Source organism: Zea mays, chromosome 7, assembly GCF_902167145.1.
Source record: "Zea mays cultivar B73 chromosome 7, Zm-B73-REFERENCE-NAM-5.0, whole genome shotgun sequence".
NCBI lineage: Eukaryota > Viridiplantae > Streptophyta > Magnoliopsida > Poales > Poaceae > Zea > Zea mays.
The window spans coordinates 79,778,505-79,787,975 of NC_050102.1; the positions used below are offsets into that span (position 1 = coordinate 79,778,505).

The window sequence follows — 9,471 nt, forward strand, 5'->3', positions numbered from 1 at the left end:
CGTTAATCTTCGGAAATTGCTTCGAAGAAGTTGTGCCAAGGCACAAAATAAGTTTTGAAGAAGTACAACTTCATCAACTCTAATATGAAACAGGATCTACTGCTTACAAAGTATAATGTTTTTATGGAGATTGAATGTTCTTACGGAATATGGATATTCTTCACGAAGCATGAAAAGAAGGGAAGGTGTTTTTTCGCCAAAGGCTCAAAAACGGTATGTACGTAAAGTTTCATGCATCGTAAAGAATTGAATTGCAAACAGCTTATATATTACATTCAAAACTATAAAAGGTTGCACACTTTGTTCAACAAATATTACATTCCAAATGTTTTTACAATAACAGCTATTCTTCTTTTAAAATTGTTTCTGCAGCTTCGTTTAGCAGTCGAGAAATAGCTTCGTCCATAATAGCTTCGACCACTTTAGTAATTTCATCTTCTTTCTCGGCTTTTGGGTCGGCCGTTGACTCGAAGGGCTCTGGGGGAGGAGATAGCTCAGCTGCGATAGAAAACGCAAATAAGTTCGAAGTCACAAAATTAAAAAATCAAGCTAAAAGTTATTAAACGATACCTATTTGCTTTTCGAGTTCCGCATCTTTTTCGGCTGCCCTTGTTGCTTCTCTTGCATCGTGAGTATCTTTTTCGCTCTTTTTTATTATCTCGTGGGCCATCCCTCGGCCGCCATTTTCCCAGATGTCAGTAAAGAATTTTCCGCCAACTAAGCTTGCTTCGGCCGAGGGGTCTTTTGTATCTTCAACAGATAAAGCAGCTTCGGTTTGTGCCAAAGATTTTACATGATCGCAACCTATCTTCTCCAAGACAGCTGCAATTCCCCTCGCGCCAGAGAAGGCGCAGACGTCCCCACGGCCACTCAAAACTTCCTCGAAAGCTTCGGCTTCGCCGCTGATCCATTCAATTGGGCCCTCAGGATCGCCTCTTATAAAGTTGTCCTCGCTGGAGTATGTGCATACCTTGGCGAAGCTAGTTTTTATTTTTCTCACGCATTCTATCGATTTTTCATAACATCTCTCTTTCGAAGAGCGCAGTTCTACAACCTCTTCTCCCAATAATTCTTCGAGTAATCACTGGCGTCTCGGTCAGCTTCAGCAATAGCACATTTTAATTTTGCTTCGGCCCGCTGTTTTCGAAGATCTTCAATTTCGCATTTCTGAGCTTCAGCTTGGGTTTTGAAAGTAACTTCATCTTCTTTTATTTTGTTCACCAATGAATTTAGGATTTTATCTTTTTCAAGACCTTCGTTCCTTAGATCAATCACTTTGGAACGAACGTTGTTCAGAGCTATAGTACATCCTTCGTCTTCGACATTTTTTGAGCCCTGAGGGCATTGCTAAGAATCAGGCCCTGCAAAAAGAAGTGTGGTATTAAGTATAAGCAAATAAAACAAATTTTTGTTTTTAAATACAAAAACTTCATTCTCATACCTTTAAACTATTATATGCTAAACTGTCCGCCAGTTCATCTTTTGAGAGCACCGAAAGCCCATCTTCTAGTGTTGGGAATCCGAAGCTCTTGCCCATCTCCCGGCAGACAGAAATCTCCTTGCTGTCTGGGAGACAATACAAGAAATCTTCTTCTTCGCTGCCGTTAAATATCAATGCCCCCTTCGGATATTTTAATTTCTGGGCGTAATATTGAGCTTCTTGCTTTTCTTCTTCAGATAATCTTTTTCCCGAAGCATGTCGTATAATATAATCGAGAATTTCGGAAGATGCTTCGGGTGTAGGAGTGGCAGTTTGTTTAGACAGAATTTGTTCTGTAGCTTCCCTTTCTGTTTCTTCTTCTCCAGTTTCCAGGGATTTTTTCTTGGCGGGCTCTGAAGGCCCGGCTTCGGTCTCGGCATGACTCTTTGCAGCTTCGGCTTCAGTTTGTTTTGTTTCAATTCGCGTTTTTGAAGCTTCGGCTGTTTTCCCTGGAGTAGAGCTTGAAGTCTTTATTTTCTCTAGTACATCTAGTACGTTGACCATCCTTTTCCTCTAGAGGGTCGTTGTAAGATCCTTTTGCGGCTTCAGCACTGTCACCTCTGCCGAAGGGCTTATAACTTCTAATATTTTTGTTCTCTCGACCTCTGTCTCTTCAATACTATCGGCCTTTGGCTCACCTAATTTGGTTGGTGATGCCTTCAGCATTGTAGCCGGCTCTTCAATTTTCTGCGTAACCGCAGGTTCTTTGGCTTCAGTGGCCGAAGAGGTTTCACCGCCAAATTCAGGCACTATGGCCGGTTCAATGAAGCGCAGTCTGTGAGTAAGGACTTTCACCTTTTTTTCTCTTCGGCGCGGGCTCGCTTGGAGCAGCTGAAGCATCATCTTTCCCGGAAGTTGCACTTTTTCTTTTTTGCCCCCGTGACGGGTAGCGGTAGTCAGGGTACATGAACCCAATAGCATCAAAAACTCTGTTCAGTCTCCTCTTTTTCCGGCTTCCGAAGGCCGCAGATAGCGCATTATCTTCCGCTTTGGAGTACGGCCCAAGCAGTTCATCACTTGTAGCTTCGACACACTTTAGCCAATCGTCGTCTGGCTCAATAAATTGGTCTCCAAATCTGAAGGTATATTTTGGTCAAACCAAACCACCTTCGTGCGGGTTGCTGATGGCCTCTTTCGGCATCTCCCAATTGACTACCAATGGCCATATCCTATAGGCCACGTGCTCTTGGACTAAGTCCCTCGTCCTGATGAAAGAACAAACTATGCCAAAGGCCTTTCGGCATTCCTCGGCTGCTTCATCAATTTCCACCTTCAGTTTCCGAAGGCCGAAACGCTGCCAGATAGGGCGCATGATGATCTCCTTAATATCCTCTCGTGCCTTTAAATCATTTTTCACATAGAACCATTCCTTCATCCAATCTCCGGGCCATCTCTTCCGAAAAGTCGGCACGGGGCAGCTTGACCCAGAGCGAGCAATGAAGCTATAGCAGCCAAAATTATTATGATATTGCTCTTTGCCCTAGGGTTTCGTCTCATATAACAGTTCGTGCATACTGCAGAAATTTTTTGCACTTGGCTCCAAGCCCTGACTCCTCACGGCCCAGACGAAGATTCCCATTCTTATGATGGCTTCGAGAGTAATCGGGTCAAGAAAAATCTAGAATATCTTTAAAACCTCAACCACAAAGCTGCTTAGGGGGAACCGAAGCCCAGACTTGAAGAAGCTTTGGAAGATCACGACTTCATTTTCTTCGGGAGTAGGAGAAGTCTTGTCTCCGTTGTCAGCCCTCACAATAGACACATCTCGAAAGTATATTCCCCTCATATTGTCGAGATGACTCAGTTTAATAGTTGATTTTCCGAAGACTGTGTGACTTGGTCGCCACGGTTGATCTTCGGAGTCTTTGCCCCCACTTTCCACATCATAACTATCACTATCACCGGTGTCTTCAGATAAACCTTCTAAAATCTCCCTGGTAATCTTGTCTGTATTTGTCTTTGCTATTGATTCAATAAAGCCAAGATTCTTCTCCTCAGAAAGGCTCATCTTCGTTTCAGCAACAACTTCTTTATCTTGAGACATCTTCGGAAATGCTGAAAAAGTGCTCTCAAGGGCGAAGCTTAGAAAACTTAAAAAACTAAGCAAGCGTTGGTGTGCAAGAGCTAAAAATTGAGCAAGCAAGAGCAGATGGCAAAAAAGCATGCCAAATGAGCTCGTGGTGTGCTCTTATTTATACGCCTAGTGCGTTGCAAGTTGGAGGGCCTCGCTTGTCATTGACTGTTGCTATTCTAGCAAAGGGAAGGTGTTTTTTCAGACCTTCGGCTTAGGGCCTTCGTCCATATCGCAATATGAATTTATCGTTCTAGCAAATTAATATTGCGAGGGGCTACTGTTGGGGGCCTTCGGCTTCCGAAGGTCCTCAAAAACATGATTTAACAATGTTTCTGGAGTATAATACATGAACTGGTACCTTCGGACTCGGATTAGAACCATGGTGTGAAGAAGCACAAGGAATATGAAGATTGGCGCAAAGCCGAAGCTATGTGCAGGAAAGCTTCGGCACGATGGCAGAAAATGAAACCGACTTAAAAAGGAAAAGGCTATTCATATCTCGATGGATTACTATAGAATCATTAGCAAATGTAAAGGGCATGAGTGTAATTTTACATGGGCTGCGTCCCGTGCCTATAAATAGATGAACAGTGCTCCCGTACTGTTCACGCTGACTTGGTATTTGCTTTTGCGTCACGCTTGTACTTTTACCTTCTTTCAAGCCGAAGGTACACTTGTAATTTGATATCATTTCTATTTTTCCATAGTAATAAAATAGAAATGAGCTGATAGTAATACATGACTGTTTTTATTATCTTTTATGTTGTATATGGTTCTTTCTTCGTTATTATATGTTGTGTTTATGAAGGTTTGTCCTTCATAACCTTCGTCCGAAAATCATTATATCCTAAGGGAAATAATGCTTCGAAGGACGAAGGACTTTAACGTTTAACATTCTTTGTGTTGCCTTGTTCTTAACTCATAGCATTTGAGAACAAGTCCCCAACAGGGTCGTCCTCCTTTTCAGCGGGGAACAAGCCAATGGGGTGAGTAGATAGCTCCAAGGGGTGAAAACCACAAAAGGTAGTCAGCCCGTGGAGAGCAATCACCTCGATAGTATCCTCAGCTCGGTATCCGAAAGACTCGGAGTCCAACGAACGCCAGCCTGGCTGTAAGGGATGAGGCTCTAGGGTCATCCTCACCCTACAGGGGGCACTCGGTGCTTCTCAAACAGCTGCACCGCGTACTGTGGAGGCGTCGTGTAACCGGCTCCCTGAAGCACCTCCCACAAGATACGGGGAAAACCCTCTCGTGCAAGTCCGTCCGTGTGGGACTGTGCGTTCCCTTCGTCCGAGGATCCGTGAGAAGTCATCTGTGCATGGTTAAGCGTAAGTAAAAAAAAGAAGAATTATAAAATAAAAAGGGGATCAAAACTCAGCCTCTTTATGGCTACGACAATGTCACTGAGTGTACTCAATCTGTCATTACCATGTATTAAAATTCTTACCTAATTATTAATAGTTTAAGTAAAGATGCATGCATGTTCGTCCTACACGACCTCACTTCAACTTAGAGGGAATAGGGAAGAACTCACATCCCTTATAGTAGCCTGTAGGGCTTACCCAAATAGCCACCTAGCTACCCCTCTATCATCCTAAGGCTTCACGTCCTAGGTCTATCCTGATCGTCCTACGATCTATCCAACATTTGTTTCTATCAAGTTTTACCTTTGAAAAGGATGGTATTTACAGTTTATTGATTCCTCTGTGGTAGTACGAGCTCCGATACCAGCTGTGGCGGAACCGCCCGAATTATTCCAACTTAAGTGCCTAAGTCCTGCCTTAGAGGCTAGGCCACACTTAAATAGGAATAACACGTCAGTCCCTCGGATCTAGTCCGACGAGGCTACTACTTATTAAGGCGGTAAGGGGTAGGCTGCCATTCTGTGTTCTGCCATTCCCATTCCCCCCTCCCCGCAAAGCCCATTCCCATTCCGGCTGCCATTCCGTGTTTCTGGCACTGTCTTTCTCATTCCCCCCTCCCCGCAAATCCCATTCCCATTCCCATGTGCATCCCATGCCTAGCTAAAATTAAATTAAAAAAACACAAATGTGGCCACAATGGGATTCGAACCTGCGACCTCTCAAGCAAATGTGCTCGTAGCTACCACTACACCACATGTGTGTTTATGTCAATATCTGTTACAGTAAAAATATCTACTACATCTCTCCCAAAGCCTACCTGCTACTTTTGCACAATGTGTAGTAGTAGATAATTATCAACGAGATTCCTGAATTATATTTTTGGATGGAGGGAGTAGTATTTAAAGAAGAGCCTTGCATGCAATTTCTTTTTGTATGAATAATGTTTTCAACTTAAATTCTTTTTTATATGTGTGACATTTATTCTTCGTAATATTTTTTCCATGGATCTGACTTGCGAGCCATTTTCATAAACCAACGCTAAAGATGAATCCATGTTTCTTACTTGGAAATCTTGAACAAACACCACTGGCAGGAGGCGCTCGTGTTGGTGTCGCTCATCGACGACGAGAAGAAGCTTGGCGACTACCAGTTCGACCTCTGGAAGCAGTACTACGTGGCCGCATGCGTCGTTGTGTTCGGCAAGCTCCACCGCAGCCCACGCTTGGACGCGGTCCAGAGCGGCTGCACCGCGTTGTCCATCTCAAACAGTGGGACCTCATGGTCGTTACCAACGCCGGCGACTCGTGGGTTGTTCTAGGCACCACATCCGACAACGGCGCCGTCACACCGTCCAGCTCATCATCACTTGAAGCTCAACCTGCCACGTAAGTCACTACTGACCGGCCATGAATTCTTGTGCGCTAGGACGACGGTCGTTGCTGACATTGTGTGAGTGTCCTCGAACAAGATGTATGTAGAGGAGTAGCACATCCGGTGGTGCAATGGCTAGGTGTATTACCTCGCTGATGAGCCCGGGGTGCACTTCGTTTGGCAGCCCAACCAAGAGTCATCGGTACTCGTCATGTCGTGCTCGTTCGACGACTACTATATCAAGGACTATGGCATCATCTTGGCGCCAGAGGTTACGTAGAGGAGGACCGACAGCAATGACCACTCGCCATCGTCGGGGTAGCTTTTGTGCCGGCCTGCCTTTAATTTTCTTCGCAAACACATACGCTTGCTTTTTTTTGTTTAAGCAAGCGTGTATGGTGGTGCGTACCTGATGAATGACAATGTACGAGGGAACTTCTACCGGTAGGTGTGGCACGTGCTCTTCAATGATGAGACCATGCAAATCGTGGCATATATCGAAGTCTGCATGATACTGATGGTTGTAATGTAGTAGTGAAATAGCTAAATTAAAATAACAAAATTTATGTATGGCTAGGATTACAAATGGATTATGAAACATTTTCTTATAACAATATAAGACACATTTTGTATATAAGTTATTATGTTATTATATGTCCTCGTTGCAACGCATGGGCACTCACCTATGACTATGAAAATTACGACACTGACTTTAAAAAATGTCAATAGAATCACATGTGCCCTTTTATGGGACCAAAAAGTAGGATATTGTTAGGAAATTTTGTTTGACCAGATTTAACTGCTATTTTGGGTTTATGATTTTGCTCCATTTAGAAGATACTCCTGCCTTATGTCTGTAGTGCGAATGTCATATTTACCTCCGTAATTTTAGCTGAGGTGGATCCCTTCCTATATTTTTCTCTGCTCTGTTTCCTTGAATGTGTGGATCTCTTTCCTTTCCAACTTTCTCTATTGATGGAACTATGGAAGGTGGAAATCGGCAGTGTCCTCATCGGCTATAATTGTAGCCACACCCCCCAGATTCTATCTGCTCTCCCTCTTTTCGCGCCTCCAGAATTTGTCACCTATCACAAAAAATTAAGATCGCATTGCAGAGTGCATGTGTTGGTTCTCTTCTTCCTCACGCCAACACCAACGCCAGACAGAGGCTGGCAACAGCAGCAACACCGCAGATCTGTCTCTTTCCTTCGTACTCTCTCTCTCCCTGCATGGAGTCTGGCTCTATCGTTAAACTGTTTGGATCACTAGATTGGTAGGATAAAACTGAGTGAAGTTCAGACACAAACTTAGCTTTGTTCTTATTCTTCATACCGATTTATGTTAGTGTCGTTACTATCTGTCTGCTTGAGTAATAACAACATACTGTATGGCACTAAATCATTTGGTGGATAACTGAAATGCATGAACTTGGAAACGACCTCGAACCAGGCTGCCTGTATATGCGTGGAGACATATACAATACAGTATATTTAGCGAGGGCGTGATTTTAGCTTTTGTCTCCGTGTCTTGTTTTTACCAAGAGAGTAAGTTATGCTACTATATTTAGCAAAAACTATCAGAAGAGAGTATAGCACATACTCAAATTGCCTATTTTCTCACCATGGACGAGCCAAAAATTAGTTACTAGAATATTAATTTTTGAAGCAAAGAAATCAATACAAACAAATCAGCATCAATTGTAAACGAGCTTTTAGGCTGGTGATTACACGTGGAGTGGCAATAGCAGTACAATTGAACATATAGAAATGTATGGTGGATTACTGAATTGCGTGGACTTGGAAATAGCCTCGAACTAGGCTGCCTGTATATGCGTGGAGAGAAACCCACGAGGCTGTTCGGCGGAGCTTTACCAAGCTAATGGGGATCAGTGCACCGACTCCCATTACCATGTGTATGTGTGTTTGCGTGCTGCTACGACGACTACTTTCACGCACGCGCACACAGAAAACGCGATGCTACCACTCCATATGACTCTAAGATGTTTTGACATGGCTGTTCGGCTGCTTGCCAATAAAGAGTCATGTGGGCCGAAAGGAGAAATCATAAATAATAGAAAGCATTATATGGACATGCGTTTCTGGGTAAGTTTGTTTCCAATCATTAATGTATTAATATATAGTATCTACATCTAATCCTCATGTGGACATGTATATTTATTGTCTAGAGAATGGTTGGTTTTGGTAAACTTCCAAAGTACCATCAGGATCCTACAGCAGAAGAGTTAGCCAAAACACTCGATTGTTGGCCATCAATGAATTATTATATCACAGGTTGTAGATATGTAAGTATGTGTTCATTTCGAATGTATTTATAAAGGACAATTCTTTGCAATCCTAATGACTGATATTTTGCAGGTTCTTATGCCATGAAAATTCAACGGATGTCACACCCTTTTCGTAATAGATCATGTTAAAAAGCATGTGACTTTTATCGACTTTACACTGAATCAAGATTGGTGTAAACACATGCCACACAAGAGGTTTTTGGAAGCGATTATCATGGCCTCAAAGAAATATAAGATTGCTTACAACAAGAAACGTTCTGGATGAGCGGAGGATATATTTAAGTGGGAACATACAATTCAGACTGGTGTTCCAATTGACTTTAGAGGGTATTTTCTTCGTACCACCTTCTCAGTAGTTTAAATTTTTTTATGATAATCATTGTAAAACATAGTTGTCTAAACATTATTCTATAGGTTTAATACCAGCTACCTTGTTCTACAAGCTATGACCATGTGGGGGAATGACAGACGAATGAAATTTGTTGGGGTGAGTGTAGTACGTTCGTTTTATGTTCAAAACATACATTCCAGCTACCTCGTTTTACAAGATAATATGTTTTGTTTTCTTATGTCTTTGTCTATAGGATGCAAAGATTCTTCGAAGGAACTTTGTGATTGATCTGTTAAGTTATGAGGACAATTCGTGCCGATATGCCATCCCTGCAAATATACAACAGAGACTTATCGATATCGCTAGAAAGGATTAGCTGATTAGTGTACGGTTGTTGACACATTTGTCTGTAATTAAAAATTCTAAATTAACTTTTTAGAAATAATTTGTGTGACAATGATAATGTTTTCCACACAGATTTTGCATATTATAGTGATGTTTGTTGTTCCGTATTAATGTTTCATACAAATGTTTTACTTTCGTCGC

General features: G+C 42.4%; 1 long non-coding RNA gene across 1 annotated transcript; it reads left to right on the forward strand.

Annotated features, from left to right (window-relative positions):
• The first annotated feature begins 9,008 nt into the window (after positions 1-9,008).
• Positions 9,009-9,257, forward strand: LOC109940994 (uncharacterized). Its single transcript, XR_002263825.2, has 2 exons — positions 9,009-9,081; positions 9,179-9,257. It is a non-coding gene; the product is annotated as an uncharacterized lncRNA (long non-coding RNA).
• Positions 9,258-9,471: the final 214 nt, after the last annotated feature.